The sequence below is a fragment of the Callospermophilus lateralis genome, chromosome 17 (genome assembly GCF_048772815.1).
Source record: "Callospermophilus lateralis isolate mCalLat2 chromosome 17, mCalLat2.hap1, whole genome shotgun sequence".
Taxonomy (NCBI): Eukaryota; Metazoa; Chordata; class Mammalia; order Rodentia; family Sciuridae; genus Callospermophilus; species Callospermophilus lateralis.
Genome location: NC_135321.1, coordinates 57850725 through 57860610, shown reverse-complemented (window position 1 = coordinate 57860610; position 9886 = coordinate 57850725). Strand labels below are relative to the sequence as shown.

The 9886-nt window shown below is 37.6% G+C and overlaps 1 pseudogene; it reads right to left on the bottom strand.

Moving 5' to 3' along the window:
- Positions 1-212: 212 nt before the first annotated feature.
- Positions 213-4424, bottom strand: LOC143382661 (large ribosomal subunit protein uL18 pseudogene; annotated as a pseudogene).
- Between the last annotated feature and the right edge of the window lie 5462 nt (positions 4425-9886).

Below are 9886 nucleotides of genomic sequence, written 5' to 3'. Positions count from 1 at the left end.
GCCTAAATGCTGTTATTATCTAATGATGATTAATTTTTTAACACTTTACTTAGTAATTATACCTTTTGTTTACTTAAAACAATTTATGTTAAAACACATTTTTCCAATAGTTGAACTATTCACATCAGCAACTCTTCATGCCATTTATTTTCTGGTTCAATAAGTTTATTATCTGTATCTGAAAAAACTTCATAGAAAAACTGTTGTTTGGTTTAGCTCTCTGCAGCCCTTTCCTGAGCTCTGAGGAAGTTTGCCTTCTTTTGAGCTACCCGATCTTTCTTTTGGGCAAGGAACATTTTAGGACTGTTCCGCCTCTTCTTTTTAACTTCTCTCTTGGGCTTTTTCTCATAGACTGGATTCTCTCGTATAGCAGAATGAGCTTACTAATACATCTCCTCCATCATGTCAGGGGTAACATTGTTCCTTATATACTGAGAAAATTGTTTCTTGTAAGCATCTTCATCTTCTTCCATTAGATAACACATATAATCTGCAACATTCTGACCCATAATGTGCTTCCAATGTACTTCTGCACTGAACTCCTTGCTTTCAGAATCATAACCAGGGAATCGTTTGGTACTATGGGGGATAGACAAGCCTCCATCCACAGCTCCCTTCAGGGCCCCAAAAACTTTATTGCCAGTTGTAGTTCTAGCAAGGCCTGCATCCAAATAGCAGGTGAAGGCACCAGGTAGACCATCAATGCTTTCCACACTGTATTCATCTCCAGTAACCTCCACTTAGCCTTAATAAATCTTGTCCATGCCAAATCTATTGAGAAGCCTACAGGCCAGCAGCAGGCCAGTACAATATGCTGCAGCATAATTTGTTAGGCCAACTTTCACACCATATTTTGGTAGTTCACGTGCATATGCTGTGCAGACTATCATATCCCCTTCTATATGGGCATAAGCAATCTGGCAAATGATATCTCTGTTAGTTACACAAACTATCATCCTGTATTTGGGTGTGTTGTACTTATTTTTGTCCTGGATCACCAAGCGTTTCCGAGCGTAGTAATCAGTTTTGCCCTCTTCTTGACAACTTTAAGAAACCCCATCCTGGGGCTGGGGATGTGGCTCAAGCAGGAGCGTGCTCGCCTGGCATGCGTGCGGCCCAGGTTCGATCCTCAGCACCACATACAAACAAAGATGTTGTGTCCGCCGAAAACTTAAAAATAAATATTAAAATTCTCTCTCTCTCTCTAAAAAAAAAAAAAAAAGAAAAGAAAAGAAAAGAAACCCCATCCTGCGGAACAGAGTCCGGGTCCGCGAATCCACACAGACCTGCAGGCCCAACAGCACTACAGGGGAGAAAAGCTCTTCATAACATTTTTAAGTTCATTTTTAAAAGATACTTTCTTAAATGCTTTGCAAATGATTATCAAAAAATTAAACAAAAAATATTTTATGTCTCTTTTTAATTTTAATTTATCCTAATTCACATTTTTTTAATTTGTACAACAAATGCTTTGCTATATAAACGCAAGTGATTAAAATCTCCACATGTTGAAACTAATTGATATTTAGCATAATTTTAAATGAATAGTCAATCTATAACATCTCCTGTGTGAATCACACATTGTCTTGATGGGAAAACCCTTCAGAAAGCCTCAAATACAGGCCACAGCTACCAGAAAAGAAATGCAAAATCATCAGATGAGGTGTCCATACAGACAGACTTGGGCAGTGGTTATGCAAGTGACACCAAGACAAGAGATCCTAGTAGAACTGAGGATACAAACTTAGGCCATTCCACAGTGACTGCTCTCCCTCTCTCTATGTATATGTGAGTGTGTATATATACACATATACACACACACTCACACAAAGTATGCATTTATTTACCACTGTGTTTCTATATGTATGGGTATATATTATATATGTGTGTGTATTCCCCTCATTTCAAATAGTTAAGAATGATCCAGGGATGTGTATAAAAATTATTTTTCTCTCATCTCACAGAATAAAAGGACACAGAAATGTCTGTTTAGACATTACAAAAGAAAAAATTTTTGTTAAATATGATCAAGGGTCCAGTGTGTACAACCAGAGGCCTCCAAATCAAGAGTCCAACTAGTACCATCTCCAACTGATAAAAGTACAGACAACATGGATTGTTTTCCCATGATGCTTGGATTTTGGCCACTTACATTCACATTTCTATAAATAAACATGCTAATAACCACCTAGGAAAATAGCCCAGAGTGATGCATACACACATTTGGGCTGGGGCTCAAATTACCTATAATAACAAAGGAAGAGAAAGAATGATTAGGAAAAATTTAATCTAAATGGGAATGTATATATGCATTAATTTTATACTTGGAACTTCAATCCCTGTTGTGTACTTCACCAAAAAATAATGGCCCCATGATCACTTGGTTTTGATTTTGTATATATTCAACTTTCCTTTGATATACCCATAGAAGAATCCACAATAAAATAAAATCAGTTAATAAAACAAATCATGGGCCACAGGAGGAAGACCCTTTACATTTATCAGTCAAGTTTTTCTTCTCAGGGTTACTTGGATTTATGTTTAGATAACAGCTAGTGATACCAAACACATTTAGTGGGTATCTGCTTTGTCTAAGAAACTTTTCTAGTGTGATGGGAGAGGCTGTAAGTAAAAGAAACCATCTCAGTCCTAACTCTGCACCTGTGGCCACATCCTTAACCCAAGGTTTCCGAGATCAGATGTCCAGCCCCTTTTAAATGAGAAGTTCCTTAGTAAATTCTTACCTAGCAGAGTAAAAATAAATGAACATACAAATGGATCTGATCACTGGATATGCAGGGGGTGAGTCACCTTCTTTTGCTTCTCTGTGGAACTCTAACATCTGGAAACCCAGGGGTCTCATTCCAAACTGACACACTAGCTCCCTGGGATTCAGTTCCTACAAAGTTAGATTTGTGACAATCCATTCTCTACATTATGTCTCACCGTTTACGTGTGCATAAAATTAATTCACATGGAATAGTTGTTTTTTCCCCAGTCCTAGGTATTAAAACCAGGGCCTTGCACATGCTAAGAAAGTGTTCCACCACTAAGCTATATCCCCAGTCCTTTATAATTTTTACTTTGAGACAGGGTTTCACTAAATCACTCAGGGTCTTGTTGAATTGCCAAAGCTGGCCTTGAACTTGCAGTCCTCGTCTCATTCTCCCACAGGTATGCATAATGTGCCAGGCTCGTAAAAGGCTTTTTAATGGTACAATGGTGGTATTGCCCCAACAGGAAGGGACTGAAAGAGGCAGTAGTGAAATGTCATGCTCCTCCTCTAAAAACCAAGGGAGAGGGGAAGTGCTGTGGAGATGGGACTCCAAATATCAAGAGCGTCATACGAATTAAAACAAACAAATAAAAAGTCCTAAATGAATAGAAACAAAAGTAAATAATCAGAAAACCATGAGAATTTCAGGGGCTCAATCATATGTTTCTAAAAGCTAATAATTAGTAGTCAGTAAAGTTTTGTTAGCTTGAAACATGACAGAGACTAATTCTTGACAAAGAAGATAAGTGATGGTTGACAGCCCTGGCTCCAGGCTCAGAGCTGTGAGTCGACATTAATCTCCTAAGCCTCCTTCCTCCCTCAAGTGCAAATGTAGGTAATAATAACTCTTACCTCCTATGCTTGTTTTGAGGATTCAAGAAGTTAAAACATGCAGAGAATGATGCATTCCACTGTCATGTATTTTAAAAATAAAAGCAATTAAAAAAAAAACAGTTGCAAGAACAGTAAAAAAAAAAAAATGCAGAGGACTAAAATTGGGCAGGTATATGGTAAATTCTGCAGATGTGTTAATTCTTTCCATCTCCTTCACCGTCAAACAAGAGCAAGACTGGCCAGGACCTGAAAGTTTATCTGTTTTCTCATTATCTAGAAGTACGGCCACATTTGCACCTCTTCTCATACTTCTGAGGCATTCCTCATTCAATTATATGTTGATATTCTGGCCACACATTATCTTTGGAAGACAAGAACTGAGAACTATATGTGTGCTCAGATTGAGGAAGAGAACAAGATATCCCATTGTGTGTTCTGGATGCAGTTTATTTAGTTTTAACTTCCTTCTCTATTTTATTTTACTACACTTATATTACCTTTGCTGGTTATTTTCTTTTGCCTTTTTTTCTCTCTATGCTTTTGTATTTGATGTTATGAATTTTTAAAGTTACTTTAACATCACTGGGAAATAAAATTGATTAAAAATAAACCAGCCAAAAATGAGTCTGTAAAAAACTTTTGCTTCTTGTCTTCTGGTACACAGACACAAACACTTATGCACAAAATAATGAACAGGAAATCAGAACAGAAAGGAGAGGCAGTGGGTTGTGTAACTTACAGGAATGGCAGGTAGCTCCTGCACAGCCCACATGAGTGCAATCAAAGGAGAAGGACTGGGAACATTCACCCCCATGTTCACAATAGCTGGGCAAACACCTAAAGAAGGACAGACACATTGCTGTTTTTACATTCAGTCATAATAAAATGTGTATCTCACACTAGTATGGTATAGGAAAAGAAGGAGGACAAAAATCAACAGAAACATTTCAACAGGACCAAAGACTGTGGAGTCTGTTCTCACCGTTTATGTGGGAATAAGATCAATTCACATTGAATAGTTATTTTTTCCCTTGAGTTGTCTCAAGGTCAACTAATGTTCAACCTCAAGTCAGTAAGTGCAGTGCATGCTACTGATTCTCATGCATTTATGACAGGCAAATTTTCTATTTATCATGAAAATGTTTTTCCTTCTCATAAAAACATAATATTGATTTCATACCTAACCAGGATATAAACTGCTTGCAATGACCAGAGGCAGATATACATTTCCCCTCCATCCTTCCACACCCTTGTGATGTGACACTGCAGATCTTTCCATACATAGGCAGAGCCTGCATTTCCACCTTGAACCAGAGTTGGGCATGTGACCAACTTTGACCAAAGGACATTTTAACAACACACAGTAATTAGTAATCAGGCACAAAAAGGACAGTTCTCTTTTGTAAACCTCAAATATGTTTCTGGTACATATGAAGAATGAAGTGGGGGTTTTTTTGTCTAAAAGCACAACAATATAAATCAAGAATCAATAAATGGTATGGAGTCAAACTAATAAGCTTCTTCTTGGCAAAGTAAACAATTATGTGAAGAAAGAGCCTACAGAGCGGGAGAAAATCTTTACATATACATCAGAGCACTAATCTCCAGGATATATAAAGAACTCAAAAAACTTAACACCAAAAAAATAAATAACCCAATCAATAATGGGCTAAGGAACAGAACAGACACTTTTCAGAAGAAGATAAGACAGTTGATGAACAAATATATGAAAAAAATGTTTAATACCTCAATTACTAGATAAATGCAAATCAAAACTACTCTTAAGATTTCATCTCACTCCAGTCAGAATGGCAGTTATCAAGAGTACAAGCAACAATAAGTGTTGGTGAGGATGTGGGGAAAAAGGTACACTCATACATTGCTGGTGAGACTGCAAATGGGTGCAACCACTCTGGAGAGCAGTATAAAGATGCCTTAGAAAACTTGGAATGAAACCACTGTTTAACCCAGCTATCCCACTCCTCGATTACAGCTTTGTAAGGATAGAAACAGATGTCATTTATCTTTTATTTTTTATTTTTGGGTGGGAGGGCTGGAGATTGAACTCAGGGGTACTTAACCACTGAGTCACATCCCAGCCCTATTTTATATTATTTTTAGTTAAACACATGGTCTCACTGAGTTGCTTTGCACCTCACTTTTGCTGAGGCTGGCTTTGAACTCACGTTCTCCTGCATCAAACTCCTAAACTGCTAGGATTATAGGCAAGCACCACCGTGCCCGGCCAGAAGTCATTTTATAGCCCAGTGGAGATGTAATCTCCAAATAAAATGTGGTCTTACTTCCTGTTGAAGTTCAGTTTACATCTAATTAAATATCATATTTTAGTATTTCTTATGCAAATGAGCACATAAATCCGAGTCCTACAAATGATCTTCAAACCAGCTTTCTCCTTTCTGCTTGATCTCTCACTAGTGACTTGGTTTTGGGGACTCATAAGGGTCTTATGTGGGTCACGTTTCTAATGTGACCCCAAAAGTCATAGATCCTGCTCTACAGAATAAAAAGAGCTGAAAACAAAAACAAGAGGATTTAGGTTAGATGCTTAAAACATATTTGATGAAGTTAACTCTGAAATAGAATCCAGGAAGAAATTCTGTAATCTTAGAGCCAGAACAACGTGAAATGAAAAGAAAAAAATATCTTCAGGAAGAAATTCTGTAATCGTAGAGCCAGAACAACGTGAAATAAAAAGAAAAAAATATATCTTGTGGTCTTTCCATGTAACCCTTCTAACTTAAACATTGTGACAAAAAAAAAATTGTAATCTATATTATTTTTCATCTATTTAAAATTTAAGCATCAAATATCAGGAGAAATTTACCTTTACTTTGTTTTCAAGGGAAAAAATGGTACATATTGCACTTTAAAAGTTTAAAAAGCCATTCAACCTGGATGGAAGTATAGCTCAGTACAGAGCACTTGCTTGGCATATGCAAGGTCCTGGGTTCCCAGTCTCTAGCACCACCACACCCCCCCCAAAAAAAGAAAAAACAGTGTTCTATAATAGTGTTGACTAACAAAAAAAAACTCAATAAGGATATATACATATATATGTATATACATATATATTCATGTGTATAAGTATGTATGATTATATACATATGTGTGTGTGTATATATATATATACACACACATATATACATGTGTATATATGTGTGTGTGTGTGTGTGTGTGTGTGTGTGTATATATATATATATTAACCTGTATCCACATGAAAACAACTGTAAATACTTCTAGCTACAATTGCATATAGATTGTAATGCTAAACAAACCAAAATTCAGGCAAAACACTGGCCGAATTAGTGACCACAGTTCAGCTCACAAGGAAACTCAGCATGCTGGTTGTCAAGAATTTTTGGTTTATAAAAGAAAGAAAAAATTTATTTTCACTCCCAGCTTTTCAACCAATAATCAGTAAAGGATGGTATTAGGAAAGTGTGGTGGTGAAAAACCTTTTGGCTAAGAAATTCCACTCCTGAAAATTATCATCAAAATAAAAGCCTCAATATCTGAAACCACATGTGCCAATGCCAATGTTTGTAGTGGGGAAAAAACTAGAGATAGGATATCCACCTTCAGTAGGAAAAAGAAGAAAATACTGGTGTACTTTCATAATGAAATGTTAATAGCCATTAAAATAGAACTATACCTTGTTAAAAAAAAGAATCCCACAATGTGTTACTGAGTCAGAAAAGCAAATTTGTAAAAACTGCCAAATTCAGATAGGTAAGTATTTATAAACATGTACATGAATATGAGCCAGTGATAGATCTAAGTGAGATTTGATTATGCTGGATACAATAAAGTAGGCAAACTAGTCCAGGAAAATAACAGTGTTGGGAGGAAATGCAGTTCTGCAGGGAAAAAGCAGAAGGAAATAAAAGCAAGCCAAGCAGAAAGAAAAACTGGGAGGTGACCTCAGAGAAATTCTATGGTAAGTTCTGGCCTTTCCTTCCCTCATGGACACACGGATTCAAAGAAACACAGATCAAGTCTTTTTATGAAAAATGAAGACCCTATTTCATAAGAAGCACGAAACTAGCCACATTGAAGCTGGTAGCAAAACCCATGAAACCCTAACCCCTTTCCCAGCACAGTGTCAGAGAACTATGAAACTGCAGTACCAGCTTCTTCCAGGGGAGGGAAGGAAAGGTCTAAATTGTACATCCAAGTCCAATGTTCTGAGGGCTGCCCATCAGTCTGGTCTGATTTACTTCTTACCTGAATCTGAGTCTTAACAGGAAGGGACCCTGTGTGGGAGTCCCTGAGAACAAAAAGAGCAGTGTGGAGGATATCTATCAAGCAAGTACGCCCTGTAGCCCCTCCCCAAGGCTCAACACAGAGTGCACTGCTGAAACCCCCAAATCCTAGGTTCCTCATGGGGAGGGGAAGAGATGGACTGTGTATCCAACATTCCAAATTTTCCAGTGACTGGCTTCTACCCACAGGACTGGTTCCTTCTCTCCTATCTTGAAGCAAGTAAGAAGCTGGCATGCTGTGGACATCTAGGAGATATGAGAACAAAGACGGCAGTTTAGACTAGGAAGCAAGCACCTGCTAAGCCCCTCAACTAGAGCAGAAAAGCAAGAAGGTGGAAACCACCAAATTTCAGTTCCTGAGGAAGAAAAGAATTGGACTGTATGTACAAGTTTCCAACTTTTTCAGGGGATGCCAGAGAGACTGGCTTCTGTCACATTTGTCTTGGTGCACTGATGAGACCTGGAACATTTTAGATACCTGTGAGCCACTGGGGAAAATGGTGGCAGTTTGAACTATCATGTCATTACTTATATAGCCTATCTTTGTGGTTCAATAAAGTGAATAAAGTAATCACCAAATCTCAACTTTTCTCTGGAAGGGGAGAGCTGGATCAAGTGTGCAGTGTTCCAACATTTTCAGAGGCTGTCTGAGGGACTGGCTTTTATCTCACCTCTCTTAGAGCACTGATGGGACCCAGCATACCCTAGATGCATGAGGGCCACTCAGAGTATAGCCAAAGGGTGGACTATTTTGTAGTCATCTGCCAGAGCCCCTCTCCTGGTCAGCACAAATTAATCAATGAGAATCCCAGAACCTGGCTCATCTCTGTGATGAAGAGAAAAGAAAGAAACATATGCCAAACAGTCATAACTGGCTTCAATCTCACCATTTTCAGAGGATGAATAAGACCTGGTATAATCTAGATGTCTGTGTGCCTCTGAGACCTCAAAGGAATCCTGGTGTGCTGCTGCATCAGAAAACCAGTGGTACCGCAGACAGGAACCAAAAGCAGCAGAAGTCTGTGAATTCATGAAAGAAAGAAAGAAGGAAAAAAGAAGGAAGGAAGGAAGGAAGGAGGGAGGGAGGGAGGGAGGGAGGGAGGGAGGGAGAGAAAGAGAGAGAAAGAAAGAGAGAGAGAGAGAAAGCAAAGATAAAAAGAAACAGGCAAATCCCCTAACTGGGAATTTACACAACTAAATAAAGCCAAGATACATACACAGAGAGTTTGAAAGGTACGTGGCAGCGCTTCCCATTGAGGGTCTTATTCTATACAAATCCTGTTCCTAAAGACTGGAAAAGGTGTTTTTTTTGTTTGTTTGTTTTTTTCTAATGTGCAGGTACTAACACTAAGAGACAAGGAAAATGAACAAATAGAAAAACATGCCTCTCCAAAAGGAATAAGATGAGACTTTTAGACCCCAATTTTACTAACATGTAATATATGAATTACCTGGCAAAGTACTCAAAAGAAACTTGGGAGAAAAAAACATGAACAAAATGAAAAATTTAGCAGATACATAAAAAGAGCCAAAAGAAGTCTTGACCATAAAGAAAACAGTAACTAAAATGAAAAATTTAATACAGAAATCAGTCTATATCAAAATATCATACTAGATCAAGCAGAAGAATAACTGAATTTAAAGATAAATCATTTGAAATTAGCCACTCAATGGCATAAAAAGAAAATAAAAGGTGAAAAAAAATGAAGAAACTTGGTAACTTATAGGACACTATTGAGTAGACCAGTATAAATAATTTTGAATGTCCAAGAAAGAAAAGACAGAGCCAAAAGCTTACTCAAAGAAATAATGAGGAAAAACTTCTGAAATTTGAAAAAAAAAGGAAGAAATATCTATATTTAGGAATCCAAATAAGAAGAACCCAAAGAATTCCACAGCGAGAGACACTATAATTGAATTGAATTGTGAAATATCAGACATAAAGAGAACTGTGAGAGCAGCCAGGGAAAAGTGACAGATCACATTACAGGGG